This window comes from Silurus meridionalis, chromosome 17 (genome assembly GCF_014805685.1).
Source record: "Silurus meridionalis isolate SWU-2019-XX chromosome 17, ASM1480568v1, whole genome shotgun sequence".
Lineage (NCBI taxonomy): Eukaryota > Metazoa > Chordata > Actinopteri > Siluriformes > Siluridae > Silurus > Silurus meridionalis.
Genome location: NC_060900.1, coordinates 3,294,358 through 3,310,718, shown reverse-complemented (window position 1 = coordinate 3,310,718; position 16,361 = coordinate 3,294,358). Strand labels below are relative to the sequence as shown.

The 16,361-nt window shown below is 38.4% G+C and overlaps 1 protein-coding gene across 3 annotated transcripts in view; it reads right to left on the bottom strand.

The window, feature by feature from the left end:
• Positions 1-2,446, bottom strand: part of gpat2 (glycerol-3-phosphate acyltransferase 2, mitochondrial) — a 130,296-nt gene extending 127,850 nt beyond the window's left edge. Inside the window, exon 1 of one of the 3 annotated variants that reach the window (XM_046871040.1) lies at positions 2,313-2,446. The gene's annotated coding sequence lies outside the window, so the exon portion shown is untranslated. The remainder of the gene's footprint in view (positions 1-2,312) is intronic. The other 2 variants (XM_046871044.1, XM_046871038.1) reach the window with 2 other exon arrangements.
• Between the last annotated feature and the right edge of the window lie 13,915 nt (positions 2,447-16,361).

Below are 16,361 nucleotides of genomic sequence, written 5' to 3'. Positions count from 1 at the left end.
CATAAAAAGAAGAGAAAAAGAAAAACAAATCTCTGGGGTGTTAATGGACCACGTGTTGTCGTGTGCCGGTAATCAAAAGCGGCCCGGAGACGGAGACGCATTTATAATAAAACATCTAAATGGTGATGAAAAACACTCTAAAGCAGAGGAGCCCAAACTTCTTTTGAAAAGAGATAAAAATTTTACTGGATTGAGGGCCGTAGGCTGAAAATAAATGTTTCATTATACCAAACATTATATTCAAATTAAAGTTGCCATGGGGCCTCTCATTTGTTTCCTAATATTGAAAAAATAAAGTGAAATGTTCAGATATTCAATGGGCTCTGATGAGAAACATGATGCTGATCCTTTTTTTTTTTTTTTTATAGTTTTTCCAGATGCTATTCTTCCCTCTTCTCAAACATATGGCATGGTGGGCCAAATTACAAAATGCACCAGGGGCCAATTTTAGCTTTTGAATTAACTTCCTATGTTCCATGACCAGAGCCCGCTCGGGTCCCACCAGGGTGGTGCACACCCCATTTGGCCTGATTTGGAACACGACCTGATTCAGGGTCAGCATCTTAAACCCGAGTCTCAAAGTGAGTGGTTCAGCTGGCGTAGATCAGCATAGTACACAACCCTCCCTCCTTTTTGGGAACCGAGATACAGAGGTGCACCATGCTCCTTCCCAGGAGAGTCCCCAGATGCTCCTGTATCAGGACTATTTGCCCGAAGTTCCTCTATTAAAGGTGATGGTCCTCAGACCAGTCAGCTCACAGGGCTTTGGTCTTGAGCAGGGGGAGTGCGAGTCACGACGTTCTGCTTTTTGCAGGGTTGTGGTTGAAACTGCACCTGCCGAGCAGCCCCAAGAGAGCGACGTGAGAGATACCAGGTGCCTTTCAGTAGACACAAGAGCGTCTATGGACCGGCCAATGGCCCTAGCGGTCTCTTAGATGCCCTGTAGAGCTAAGTCTGTCGCACAGCGAAGCTCTAGCTTCCTGACCTCCTGACGTGTCTCCCATGTTTAACTCCTGTAGAGAGTCAGCATGATCTAGCACAGAATTTATCGCCTCATAAAAGATCCCATTATTTTGTTTTGTTTTTTTTTTTAGAACCAGACCACAGACCTCCAGACCACTGTGGAGGCAGTGACGCAGATCGCAGAAAGCGCTCAAGTTTACTGGACAGGCGAGCTTGCTGCTGACTGACCGGCCATTTATTTATTCATTTTTCTTCTCTTTTTATCTATATCGAGCACGGCTCGGCATTGGGTCACCAACTCTAATAGCTCATCGAAGAGGGGGACTGGGTGAGGGGTTGTCTTTGAAAAGCTCACAGAGCTCCACCAAACCCCTCCAGAGAATGAAAGGCGGAGCTGAGCGCTCATAGCAAGGGGAAGAAGGACACTTCATAGGGTGTCATAGGACACCTCAACCAATAAACAAGCAGAAACTAGGCATAGGCTACGCTGCTACAGAACTGTATACGGTACAGTACATGTACTCACTATAAATGTGATACTGTATTTCTACAAATTTACAAAATACATCTCGCTAAATTCTTGCAAATGTTTTAAAGTGTGTGGGAAGATGATTTACGGTTTAAATAATTCAAAAAAGCATTTATCGCAGTTTTTTCGTTTATGGCAGGCGGATTTGGAACGTAGCCGCCGCAATAAACGGTAGATTACTGTAATTTAATAGATATTTATAGAAAAATGTATACTAAAACAGTGATTCTGCAAATTCTATATAGTATACACATTCCTTTGTGAAATAAAGCAAAACAGTTTGTATTCTGTCATTTATTATTCAGCAATAAATGTGTGGGTTAGTTATTAATATCATTAAATACCAATTACTCATCTGAACATACAAAATGGCGGCGCTACAAAATGGCGGCTCCACACAAAACTGCTTTATCATACCCTTTTGAACTTTTTTCAGGCTTTATTTTTTGCACTTATACATAAAAGTAAAATAGCTAAATTTTCTACATTGAAAACCAATAATTCAAGGTTTAAAAAACTAAACAAAAAAGAGTATATTTGGTGAACAAACCTAGAAAAGTTCATAAACTTTAACTAGATGTCAATAGAAACCGTTACCAATATAAAACAATTAAACACTAATTACGGATAAATAGCAACTAAATAAATTGTTATTAATTTTTTTTTAGCAATTAACTCTTTCTTTGCTAATCTAGATACGTGTAAAACACCTTAGCTGACTGGTGGGTTAGAATATTGAAGAATTATCCAGCAAAACTTTGACATTTTAACCATCAATTTATATTATAAAAGTTTTGTAGAAAAAGTTTATAAACATTACCATTCAGTATGAAGATTATTTTCTTCTATTCCGAATCAAATAACCCGGAAAAAGGATGTGGATTAATTGTGTTGAACACCTGAGATTCATCTGAGAGCCTCTTTTATGGAAAGCCAAAAGCATCAAAACTCAAAGAATTAGGTTTTTTCCCTCCAACAAAAAAGCTAAAATCTTTTATAAAAATTACACAAATGATTAAGAAAATAAAAAATTAAGTTAAATTAAGGTTAAAAAACACAAATTTTTGCTAAAAAAAAAAGGAATATGTGCTTACTCGTTAGTGGTGTTACAGTAAAAAAAATAATGATCATACATTTTTTAATTTTTCTTATACTACACCAATTTGTCTAAATGTACATGATTTCATTGAGTAAAAACCAACACACTGCTTTATTTATTTGTTTATACTTAATATTGTAAAACATCTAGAAAACGAGTTGGCTCCTGTTATCGCTCATTAACGTCTCGCAAGCACAGTGTACGCAGATTATTGGTATCCTAACTTTTTTTTTTCCTGCGAAATGTTCGACTGATAACAAAGAGTCTAAGGAACGTTCTGATAAAAATTTCTTTTTATTTATATAGTTTTATCTAGTGTCCTTTTGTTACGTCCCAAAAAGGAGTTTGCTCCTGTAATGTTCCTTTAACAACATCTTGTCAGGGGTCAAACCACCAAGGGTGTGTAGAGTTATTATTAATATTATTCTACCTTTTCTTTGGCAAAAAGTTTTAAGATTTGGCACACTCATTACAAAGAGTCTAAGGTACGTTCTGACCAAAATTTGGCCAAATGCTGACAACACTTAAGCAACACCATTGGGCTAAATTTGGGCCTAATTTGGTACTTTGATTGTCATAACTTTTGAAACTGTCCAAAATGTAAAAACCCTGGATTCCCTGGATTTCTCAGGGTTAATAGAAATAATGTCATCTTCCAGCACTTCATGAATTTAAGCTAACGTGAAGAAAAGAAACAGCATAAATGTTTAGATTTTTGGCTACATATTGACAGATCTATATAGTTAGAAAGCTTCTTGTTGGTTAGAAGACCAGTTTAGAAGACCATTTATGAGTTTCTGAGCAGGACCTTTCTGAGTTACACAAGTGTTTTCTTTGTGTTTTAGAAATTCTGAGTTTGATTGTGATGTACAATTAAATACACATCGAATACATTTTCCTAAATATTTCAGTTTAGAGATTTATTTTAAGAATGTATAAAGTTACAGCACCACAGCCCAGTGCAATGGAGACTCCTTCTATGTATGATAAATAAATATTTCTACATAGAATGCTTTACTGTATCAAAAGTTCCTTCATTGTTATCAATGTGGCCTGTATTCCTACATAAACATTAATTTTTAACCATTTTTCAAGAAATTGTCTCCTTGTAAGACTCCTTTTTAGTGAGCATCGCTTATGCGTGAGTTCTTTTTATTTAATGTGACAGCGCTTTTATACCCAGTCATTCTTATCTAATAAGTCTTTTGAAGCCTGTCTTTTAAGCACTTATTTTAAAGGTTGGTGTTGAAATCGTTCTATTATCTTGCACAAGTAGTAGAGCGTATGGTAATAGGCTTCACAGTAAGAATCTTCTTGTCTTGCTTATTTTTAGGAACAACTTGTTCATCCAGCTTTCCACCCTCACATTGTACAAAATGTTAAGCCGCCGACTTGTATATTTATATGTACTTTTCCTAATAATATAAAGGCATCAGCTGCTTTTCTTTTTCAACGTTAGGATATATTTTGTGGAATTAATCCACTCAGGGTAGAAACAAAGAAATGGGTGACTTCTAAGAAATGTTTCATCCTGCTGGCAATGATTTATGGGAAACAGTCACAAGCGCGAGCTTCGGCTTCGCAATCGAAGCACGACAGGAAGTGCTTTTTAATCTCGCTCGACAAGTGACACACTTTTGTGATCTCTCAGGAAGATGAGTATTACATGCCTGGTGTGTATTTGAGGTTCTACTCGAGACTTTATCAGCGATCTCGAAAGAGCCGAAGCGAGAGATGAGCAAAAAATAATGATCAATGGAAAAAAGCAGGAGCAGAGAAACTCCGATCCTTTCTGATGTCGTCCGCTTGATCACTAAAACCCGCTCCAGCACTAAATATGCAGTTTGTACAGTACTGTAGCCGAGTCCATTGAATTTGGATGGACGGCTATTAAAATATTATTTTTAAAGCGCTATAGTGCATTTTACAGCTGTCACATTTTGTGCTCTTTTCAACCTCTCCCACATCTCCGTCTGTGCCACTCACTTCTTCTCTCCTTTTCTACAGGAACGTGTTTAATCCGAGTGCTTTTTTCTTCCACGCATTCCTCCCTCTTTCTATCTTTATCTCTCTCTTTCTATCTCTTGTTCTCTCTTTCTGTGAATGCGTCATTTTGCTATCCCATCCCACGATGGACCTGCTGTGATCAATTACTGTCCTGGCAACGGGCCACGCATCAACCCTCCGAATGCCTCTGGAGACACAAAGACACGAGACAATGAAGTCGTTCGAAGGATTTTTATTCAGAAGTCCTTTTTTAATGGAAATGAGTCTTTGTGATTTGCAGCCAGGTGTATAACTTTTCAGGGTCCAGACCACCAGCGCACTGGGTCACTGAATACGCCTTCTGAGACGGCTTCTTCTGAGATTTCCACTTTCCCAGTACTTCCTCACACACCCTCATATCTCAATAGGATTCTCTCCGATTTGTTTTTACTATGATAGCTGTATTCATATAGCTAATAATGATAATACAAGAGTAGTTCATGACTGATTTCATTTGCATGACTCAACACTGTGACCTCACGCTTGCTATTTCCATCTCATTCACTTTCTGCTACTTCTGTTTCAGGGACAAGAGAAGCACCCAAAAGTAGCATCCCTGTCCACCTCCACTGCAGCGTTCCCCTGAGTAAGCCATTAAACTCCTTTGTATCGTTGAGCTGTAACACACAAATGCCTCATCATTGGCTGATGTCAATGTCTGAAGGAGCTGCTACAATTTACAGACCCTATCATTTTGCCTGCCTGGTAATTACACGCTATCTTTGGCTGTAGTTCTGACACGCATGACTGCACGTGAGTCACGGCGCACTTCTGCGGCGTGTTAAATGCTTCGGAGTAGCAGGTGCCAAAGAATAGGCTATTATCTCTGGCATTAATAGCCAGCGTCTGCGTAAAGGCGAATGTGCATTCTCATTTGTTATGGTATTTTCCTTATTAGCTGTGGACGACATTGTTATACACTGAGATGGTGGGGTGTAAAGTGATGTTTATTGACCATGCTGGAGAGAATAAAACTTTCTTTCGGCTTTTCCCATCAGGGGTCATCACAGCGGATCATCCGCATGTTCGATTTTTGCACGTTTTTACGCTGGATACCCTTCCTTATGCAACCCTTCCATTTATCCGGGCTTGGGACCGGCACTAAGAGTGGCTGGGGTTGGTTCCCTGACCGGGGATCGAACCGGGGCCGCAGCTGTCAGAGCGCCGCATCTTAACTACTAGACCACCAGGGAACCTGATGGAGAGAATATATACAAAAATGTAAATTGGTATATACACTATATTTCCAAAAGTATTGGGTCACCTGACCTTTCCTGCTATATGTGGTTCTTTTCCAAACCGTTACCACAAATCTGGAGGCACTCAGTTGTAGTTTTTAGATGGGCCATAATACAATTTTGCATTCACTTGAACTTTGAAACCCAAACCTGTTCCAGCATGGTGATGCTCCTGTGCACGAAGGGAGTTTCTTGAAGATCTGGTTTACATGCTTTGAAGAGGAAGATCTTGAGTGGCCTGCTATGAACGCTGACTGCACCCCAGGCCTCCTCACCTACATCATTTCCTGCCTTTCATAACAACCTTGTGGCTGATCAACACAAATATCCATAAGCAAACTCCAAAATCTAGTCAAACATCTTATTAGGGACATACTTACAATTCTAAGGAACAAACTTATAGGGACTAAACTTACACATTACATTCTTTAATAACCTCTTTATCTCTGAGAAGCTGAGACAATGTCTACTGTTAAAAGTGCTCTACAAATAAAAACTAAATTGTATTGAATTGAATACTACAAAAAACGTGACAGAAACCATCTGTGCCCATGTGGGAGGAGCTTGATCATGTCTGACTCCGCCCTAATAGGTTTATGTTCTAAAGCAAAGGAGACTTTGAATGTATCACGAATGGCATTGAAATGTTTGTAAAATAATAATAAGGGGGTTTTTAATGACCAAAAGTGAATTATTTTATAAAAGCTGTCGAGTTATTGTTATCTGAGTTTCTCACGTCGGCCGTTTTATGACTCTTCACGGATTTGTGTTGAAGGTTAATTAAGGATTTTCTTATCTCTTTTTTTTTTTTTTTTCTTTTTATTTAACTCACTTCATTCCTCCGTCTCTTCTTTTTCCTATGTGTAATTGAGGCCTTGTCCTTAATGTGCTTGAAATTAAATACTTTAATGCATAGTGTTTGTGTGTGTGTGTGTGTGTGTGTGTGTGTGTGTGTGTGTGGGAGAGAAAAACAGGGGAATGATGTGTGTTGATTACAGAGTGTTGAATTCTCTTTTTGTTGTATTCTACATGCTTGCACACAGTGTTTACACCTGCTTGGGGTTGAGTAGTGCGTAGCTCTGAGCCTCTTCATTTCTTAATGAAATGCCTCAGATCCAGCTGTGCATTATTTGCTGCTTTTCTCTCTCTCTCTCTCTCTCTCTCTCTCTCTCTCTCTCTCTCTCTCTCTCTCTCTCTCTGTCATTCTATCTCTCTCACGCTTCTCAGTAGGAGTTGCCAAACATCATCAATTTAAAGAGTTGTACATCCGGCAAGCTGTGAGATCTCTCTCTCTCTCTCTCTCTCTCTCTCTCTCTCTCTCTATATATATATATATATATATATATATATATATATATATATCCTCTTCATCTGTCTCTTTCCTCTCTCTATCCTCTCTCCAGCCTCTCTCAATCCCCCACTTTTACCCTCTCTCTCTATCCTCTCTGCATCTCTCTCTACCTCCCCTCTCTTTCTCTCTAACCCCTCTCTCTTTCTGTCATCCAGATTGCCTTCCTAAATCACTCTTCTCTATCGTGCTCCCTTTTTCTCATCTTTACTCCATTCCGCTTTACCTTGTATTCCTCCCTCCTCCCTTTCCTCCCTCCCTCCTTTCATCCTCAGTCACCCTCTTCACCTCTCTCTCTTCATTAAAGGAACAGTTCGAGATCCAATAAAATGTACAGATTTACTGTCTTCTAATGTGGCCTCAACTATTGCTTTAATGTTCATTCCATCACTCACACCCTTCATCTTTTATTGCTATTCCTTGCTTCTCTCTCTCTCTCTCTCTCTACAATTCTATTTGTTTTCCCACAGTTCTCTCTCTCTCTTTCTCTCTCTCTCTCTCTCTCTCTCTCTCTCTCTCTCTCTCTCTCTCGCTCTTCCTGCGTCTGTGTGTAAAATCCCCATCATCATGACACTCGGGCTTAATGAGCTTTACATCCGTCACTCAGTCACTCCTACTGCATCCTTCCTCCTCCTCTCTCTCGCTCGCTCTCTCTCTCCCTCGCTATCTCAGATTTTTGTCTTGTTGTCTTTTCATTCTCTCTGTTTCTGTTTATCTTTGTCTCTTTCTCTATATCAGTTTTCAATGTAGTCTTTCATTCTCTCTGTCTTGCTCTATGTATGTCTTTCTGTCTATTCTTTCCTCCTTTAATCTGCATGGATCTCTCTTTCTCTTTGTTTGTCTTTTATTCCTTGCTTTTCTCCCTTTCTCTTACTTTCTCCCTCTCCTTTTCCCCCTCTCTTTACATCGTTCACACACATTCATCTTTTTGTTTCTCCTAGTCACTCCCATTTTCTCTCTTCCTCACTATTAATAACTTTTACTGCTTCTACATTCTCCTTGCTCTCCTTTTTCACTCGTCATCATTCGTATCTAATCTCTTGCTTACGTTCTGTTTCTTTTCCCATTCACCAGTTTATGCTAAATTCTGTTTCAATGGCCGTTTACTCATTATTTTCTTTACACTCTTTCTAAATTACTCGTTTTTCAGCTTTTATATTTACAGCATCCTGTAAATCTCTCCTCCCTCTTTCCGTTCCCTCCCTCTCCCCCATCTCTCTCTGTCAAAAGGGGAGGAAAGGAAAAGACAAGAGGACGTCTTATGTTTAGGGACATTTTTCGTGTCCTTTCGGTGCGTTACCAAAAAGACAAACTGAGACACAAGAAGGAAAGAGGAAAAAGAGGACAAAAGCTAAAAGCATGATGGTGTTTATAAAATAAGTGAATAAAGTCATGTGACATTTTAATACCTTTTTGTGTTCTTGTGCTAAACGTGGCAGTGGGTGAACGTGGAAGCTCAGTGGTAAAGGCTCTGGGCTACTAATTTGAAGGTTGGGGGTTTTAAGCTATTAAAGCTGTGACCTGTGTGGCCTATTGCCAAGCTGTGACTCTTGGGGCCCTTGAGCAAGGCCCTTTACCCTTTGTGCTCCAGGGTGATGTATCATATCTGTCCCTGAGCTCCCTGATTAAAATACGTACAACTGATTAAAATGTCTGTGCACCCAAAAGCACGTTTTTGTCCCATAATTAAATAAATATAAAAAACCGTTCTTTCGGCTTCTCTCATTAGGGGTCACCACAGCGGATCATCTGTATGTTCGATTTGGCACGTTTTTATGCTGGATTCCCTTCCTAACGCAACCCTCCCTATTTATCCGGACTTGGGACCGGCACTAAGAGTGCACTGGGGTTGGTTCCATAATTATGCAAATATAAAATGTGCAATTCAAAAACGTGACAAAAAACCCGCCAAATAAATCAAGTGCAATAAAAAAATACATGCAAATTAATTTAGTAAATAGGAATAATTTATTAATAATTTATTCATCATGTGCAATTAAAAAAGTATCAATAATGTACATTCAAAATCACATGTAAAAATAAAAAATCAGTTAATTAATAATGTGCAGTTTAAAAGGCCCATTTGACAATAACTAAATAAACAAATGAATACGAATGTGCATAATGTGGAATAAAAACTATAATGTAAAAAAATTCATCCTTTAATTAAACAATGAATAATATGCAAGTTAAAAAAGCCCATTTGGAAATAAATAAATAAATAAAATCATATAAAATAACAAAAATGAATGTGCACATAAACAATTATATGTAACCGGAAGAAATGAATCGTGACAGTAAAACCTTGTGAAACCGGGTGAACGACACACGTGCAGATTTCCCATACGAGTGGGGTTTTAACGTGGTTCCCCCTGTATGATTCTCCGCCTCCTCTGCTGGTCTGCTGTGATGACTTGATGGATGACTTCTGCGACCTGTGCACATAGCAGCTATTTAAACCGGCAGGCATGCTGCATCGCCCTGCGCCTACGCAGGTTAAAAGCCCATTAGTTCGACACTTCATCAGCATTAGAGGAAAACGTCGGAGAGTGAAAAGTGTTTCACCCTATCCTCCATGTACACAGAAATTTGGCAGGAAGGCCAGTGGCTCGAGAAAAAAACATGGCAGATGTCTGATGCTTCAGAAGGCACAGGCAGCCTTTGGCCCCGTAGATTGCTGATGCGTTAGCATATTACAGAGCTAGACGTCCAAGTAATGACTAAACTGGGGGCAGAAAAGCTATAATACACTTTGTTCACAGATTAGCCCGAGCATATACAGTGCAAGTTTCGGAAAAGAACAAAGGGTATCTTAGGTTACGCTGCAACTTTGTTCACAAGTTAATAATAAGATTATCGAATGATTAATCTTACAGTAGGCTTTTACCCAACCAACCATCCTCATGCTAGTTCAGGAAGCAAAAAGCCATCAAACAACAGGATCATATCGAGGCCATGTGTGTGAAATAAAAGGACAGATAATAAAGATCTGAGAAAGTAAAAATCCTCTGAACAAATCACGTTGGGAATTCACATGTGAAATTAAGGTAATGATTGTGATAATGACCTCATCACACCTCGCACTGCACCACACTGTCTGAGATCCTCCAGCACTGCTCGACTGGTACCACCTTCTCTCAGAAAGAGAGATAAGTATATTTTAAGGCTCTTCTTTGTTCTGGCACCGAGGTGGTGGAATGAACTTCCCCTAGATGTCCGTACAGCGGAATCTTTAAGCGATCTTCCTGAAACACTTAAATGAGCACTTTCCAAATTTGCTTTGTCAAAAGTTCAAAAGTTGTAGTCTGATTTATCCTAAATTTGTAATATGGTGTATCAATGTAGATTTATTCATTGCTAAAGACTCAAAGCACTTTTGTACGTCGATCTGGACACTACTAAATGCCACAAATGTAAATGTAAATGTAAACGTAATGCTAAGATGGACAAAATGGTTGCAAGCTGAGGTCAGGTTCAGCACCCCTGAAGCAGACAGAGTTAAGGGCCTTGTTCAAGGGCCAAACAGTGGCAACTTGGTGTTGCAGGAACTTGAGCCCCTGACATTCCAATTAGTAACCTGGAGCCTCAACCGTTAAGGTACCACCAGCAAAATCAAAATTCTTATCTGTAACCCTCCTTACTGTGATAATTACAAAAAAAAAAGTCTTTCCAACAAAGTAAGAAGAGAACGATACAAAAGCCAGAAATAAACCAAAGAAAACTCAACATCTCTATCACAGCACAGCGTGCAGTTCAGGCAAAACCTTGCTAAACACACAACAGACTACAGCCTGCATGTTCTTATGCTAACATAAAAGAGATGCACATGTTGGTTAGCATAAAACGGTCTTAGCTGATGAGCAAAAACAACTAATGAACTCAGTATATAAACACAAAGGACATAACTGAGGAGAATTTTCGCTCTTCAGTTTAAAATTAAACAATAAAATCCCTCAGAGAGTTTGTAATGGTTGCTAATGGTTTAAATAGGAATTGTGTTGGTTTTAATGGTAGGGTGGTAGCTTAGCGCAGGGTGGTAGCTCATTGGTTAAGGCTTTGGTTTACTGATCGGAAGGTCAGGGATTTTGAACAAGGCCCCTAACCCTCTGCACTCCAGAAGCGCTCTATCATGGCTGAGGGTTAGGGTTACAATTGATATAATTTTGTACACTGGTTTCTTGGGTTGGATGATGATTTAATGACGTACACAAACACATTACATAACGGAAACCATTTGTTTGGTGTTATTAATTAACCACTGGTTAGTAATGGTATGCGTAATGGAAAACATTAGAATTTATAACGCTGATGCAATGTGGAACAGTTATCATATTTCCAGTCACACTAGCAAGCAGGATCGAAAGCATATTTTCTTCCTAATTAGCCATTTATTTATAATTCGTCTGCCCTTTTGGTCTGTAGCTATACCTATAATACTGTACGTGTGTGCTATCAACTGGCTGTTTACATGAGTCTTTTCACACTTCTTCATCACAAATAGCCCTGATCAAGATAAGGTTTCGAGTTTCTCTGAAACTACCTTCATGATTTCTGATAATGGCCTGTCACTGAGCTGCACATACACATAAAAGGTTTTTTAGCCACGTCAAGAGGGAGATAATATCAATGTTGTTATTTAAAGCGCTTGCATAGCAGGAGGGAAGAAAGCTACGGTCGATCCACTCTGAAGCACTGAAGCTCTCGTAAATAAAAGCTAATGGAAAATTTCTTTAAAACAGGCTTTAGGTGTTAACAGGGATTGGATTGCTAAATGAAAAGCTTTTGGCATATAAATAAATGACTCTTGTGAACAATATGTACTGTACCATACTACATACTTGTGGTTTTATTTATTTGTTTATTTTTATTAAAGATATTCACATTCCGAGTAATGAGCGTGTACTGTATGCTCCAGCAGCGTGGACCAGCAGCTTCCTCCTAATTGAGGATCAGAGCGATCTGGGACCTTTTGGCATTCGTTCAGGCCTCCGAGCTTCTGTTCCATCTTCCCAGAGTCACAGGCGAAAAAGTAAACATGAAAATGGTTGAGTGTTCGAGAGAGCCTTGTGTCACCCGGATTTGCTCCAAACCCCTCCCCCCAAAAAAAATACATAGACATGGAGCAAATATTTAATTATCACGATTATTGATATATTATATGGATATATTTTATTGATATATTGATGGAGATTTGTGCTCATTCAACAAGGGTGTTAGTAAAGTCAGGTACTGATGAAGGTGAGGTGAGAAGGTCTGGGGTGCAGTCAGCGTTCACAATCATCCCAAAGGTGTTCAGTAGGGTTGAGGTCAGAGCTTCATAGCAGATCTTCCACTCCAACTCATGCAAAGCACATCTTCATATAGCAGGCTTTGTGAGAAAGAGCAAAGTCATGTTGGAACGCATCCAAAGGCATCTGAGTCAACTTGGTGGTAACACAAGATTAGAGAAAAGTCCCCCACAAACACATGCAGTCTACCTCATAAACATTAAAATGGTGCAATAATACGTTTTATTTATTTATTTTTTTTATAAAAAAATATGTGCAATACAACTCTTTGATTGACTGATTACAATTTTATTTATCTTTTATAAAAATTTCAATTCAAAACTGAAAGCTTCAGTCACCATTCAGATTCTTTTTCTTATTCTGATTCTATGAAGAACCACATAAAAAAATAAAAATAAAAATAAAATCGGATGTTTCAATACTTTTGGCCATACACTTGTGTGCCTATATATACACTATATTTTTTATATAGATACCAAAAAAAATAGATTAAAGACCATTACACCACACCATCGTCTTTCCTACCGCATGTTATATGCAGCAGAAGCCTGACTACATTACAGTAAGGGCACCTTCATAAATAAACATTTGGTCTTTGCTCATTTGATGAGACTAAAGCAAATCCTCTAAATCCTTCATGACTCACGCAGCAACCCACTGAGGCGATTTAATCCCTGCGTTGTGTTGAATTATCACATGCAGTGTTTCAATAAGTCCAGCTGGACGCAGACAAACGTGATAAAGGGTGGCACGCTTGCTTTCCGGGGGACGTCTTCAGGGAACATTTCCACCAGTGCCGCAAATTTCAGCCCGGATCTTTTGCAACTAAGGATTGCGTCATCATTTTTCTTCTCTCTGATATAACTCTAATTGAGGCTTAGAGTACATGAATGGTTCAGTTACTCAAGTAATCACTTTTAACCACCACGGTGGTGAGAAGAAAGCAACTCTGAATGAAAGATCAATAAGGATGCTTAATTCTTATTATGAGCTCGAATGTGTACCAAGAAAAATTGAATTCCCCACAACATTACTCTACCCCACCACCACCACCACCACCATTACCACCACCACCATGACCTCAAAGGCACACCAGGGCCATGGTTTCATGCTACTGATGTCCAATTCTTACTATTGAGGTCCAATTCTGACCATCTGTATTAGAAAAAACGAAATTAATCAGACCAAGCATCATGTATCCAATCTTCAACTGACCAGTTTGGGTGAGCAGGTGCCCACTGTAGCCTCAGATTCCAGTTCTTCTCAAACTGAAGTCGAAATCAAGATGTGTTCCATGTAAGCGTAAGTTTGTCCCTAATGAGTGAGCCATTGGCGACTGTGGAAAGAAAAACTCCTATGAGATGGAATGAGAAAGAAATCTTGAGAGGAACCAGACTCAAAGAGGAACCTCCTCCTCATTTTAGTGCCACCGAATGTCGATTCCTTACAGTTCTATCATTATTGTGCAGTCATAGATACTTAACTGCAGAACTGTTATGCAAATTGTGGTCCTGAGCACATTGTAGCAGACTGTTAATATTAATTACAATCCAAAGAGACATTAATGCAGCTCTAATGTTCTACTTCATAAAGTGTTCCAATTGAATGTCCAGTGTATTGATTTATTCACTACATCACCCTTCTATGTGTTTGGCACACATTTTGATATCCTAACTATGAAGATTTACTCGAGATAATCCAACACCGTAAGGGTTAAATCAACACTGGGGATTTTTTTTACCGTCCTGGCTCTTCACCCAGATGGACAGTGGATACCATGGGGTTTACACAGAGTGCTAAAACAAGCTTTCCTCAGTGGATTAGGACGGACCCGGCTAAGCTGTGCGAGTTGCTGATATGTGGTACGTGATGAGGCCGTGGCTGAACACGCTTTGCACTTCCTGTCCACATGCGTCTGCCAAAATCTGCTCTTTCTCCCTTCATCCCTCCCTCATCTCCGGCTTTCCAGCTAATATGCACTTTGCATAAACACAACAACAAACAAGCAGCCGGAATATCGGGAAGGAATTTCGGGAACCGAGCAGATTACGTGCTCTGATTGAAATCCTAAGTGGATTAGACACTGGCCATGCGTGCGGGCATTTCTCTGCCTGCGTTACAGCATCATCGTCGTTTATAAAAATCTGTGACAGGCCGAAGCGGCTGGAGGAAATAACTACACTGCATAGTTGTTCAGCAATTATTGTAAACATGATCCTAATACAATCAACATTGCGTCTCAGCAGGCTGACATATTGAAAAACAAACACTCAGGGTTAATGACGGGAAAAAATGGGAAAGAAACTTTGATAAATATATCGAAAAATAAATAAAGCACAAAAACTGACTTTCTTTCTTGCATTCTTGTGAAAACCAACAGCTCAGTTTCAGCCTTGAAACTGGAGACTCCTTCCAGAGTGGAAATGTTCAATTAAACTACCCAATACGTTGTTTTTCTTTTCAGCAGCATGCGTTTCTATGAATGATTTGTTATTATAGAAACAGTAGCATACTGTATAAAACAGTGGTGTCAAGTATTTGAGTAAATGTACTTCATTACTGTGCTTAAATTAATACTTAATTCTTGTCTACTTTCTAGTTTTACTGTGTATCAAAGATATAAGCAACTTTTTCTCTCTACTCAACTACATTTATGAGTCAATATATGTGCTTTTTACTCCACTATATTTTAACTGACAATGATATTTACTAATTACAGCATCGCTTATCGCTTAAATCTTATCTATTTAATTATTTTGATTTAAGATCCTTAAATAAATAAATAAATAAATAAAAATAAACAAAAATAAAAAAAAAACAAAAAAATAATACAAATATTTAAAATCACATGCCAAAACTCAAAATATTACTTAAAAAGACAATTTTATGAAATGTAATTATTTTTCTATATAATAAAAAAAATATCAAAAATAAAATAATAATAATAATAATAATAATAAAATAATAAATAATGAATAATAATTTAAAAAATAAATAATCATAAAATCACATGCCAAAACTATTAAAATATTACTTAAAAAGACATCATTTTATGTAATGTAATTTATTTTTGATATTATCGTGGTATGGACTCCAAACTTGGTGAAAAGCTTCAGTAGTCTGATGAGTAACACAGGTCAAAGCTCTAAAGGAATTATTTCTCTAATTATCTTGTTAAGATCCTTTTTATAAAAGATTGCATTTCTACTTTGTCTTTTTTTTTTTGACCGACTGGCATGTTGAAGAATCTGTTGTGTTGATGGTTAATGCAGTGTTGACATTTAAAATTTTTTAGGAAATAAAACCTCACGAATCAGCTGCTTTGAGCTTTTCACTCACACGTGTGTTGATGACTGGTGTATCTTTAAGTCTATGTTGAATCTGAGGCAAATATTCAAGTACTGTTCAAATCAGATTAACTTGTAATGGAGGACGTTTGCAGTAAAGTATTTGCTTGACTTAAGCTTGATTTTTAGTTACAGTGTTCTTCACACCTCTGGTATAAACCTGGGGTTATGTTTAAGAAAACTACTCTCAGAAGGTGTGGTGGAGTTTTCCAACACATAACCCCAGGTTTATACCAAAGGTGTGAGGAGTAACTAAAAATCAGGCATAATTGCTTTCATCTTGATTAGCTACATCTTTACAAAGCAGTCATGGAGTTGGGTCTTAAATTACTCGTTCACTTTTTCAGCAATTGAGTTGGGACACTGGCGTAAATACGGTCTGTCTGAAAGGAGACGGCGTTGTGGACAAAATGGGTATAAACGTTACACCTACCCTGTATTAACGTCTCTAGTGAATCGTAAAGACAGTAGCATGTTTTTTTTTAATTGTTCATTCCTTAGAT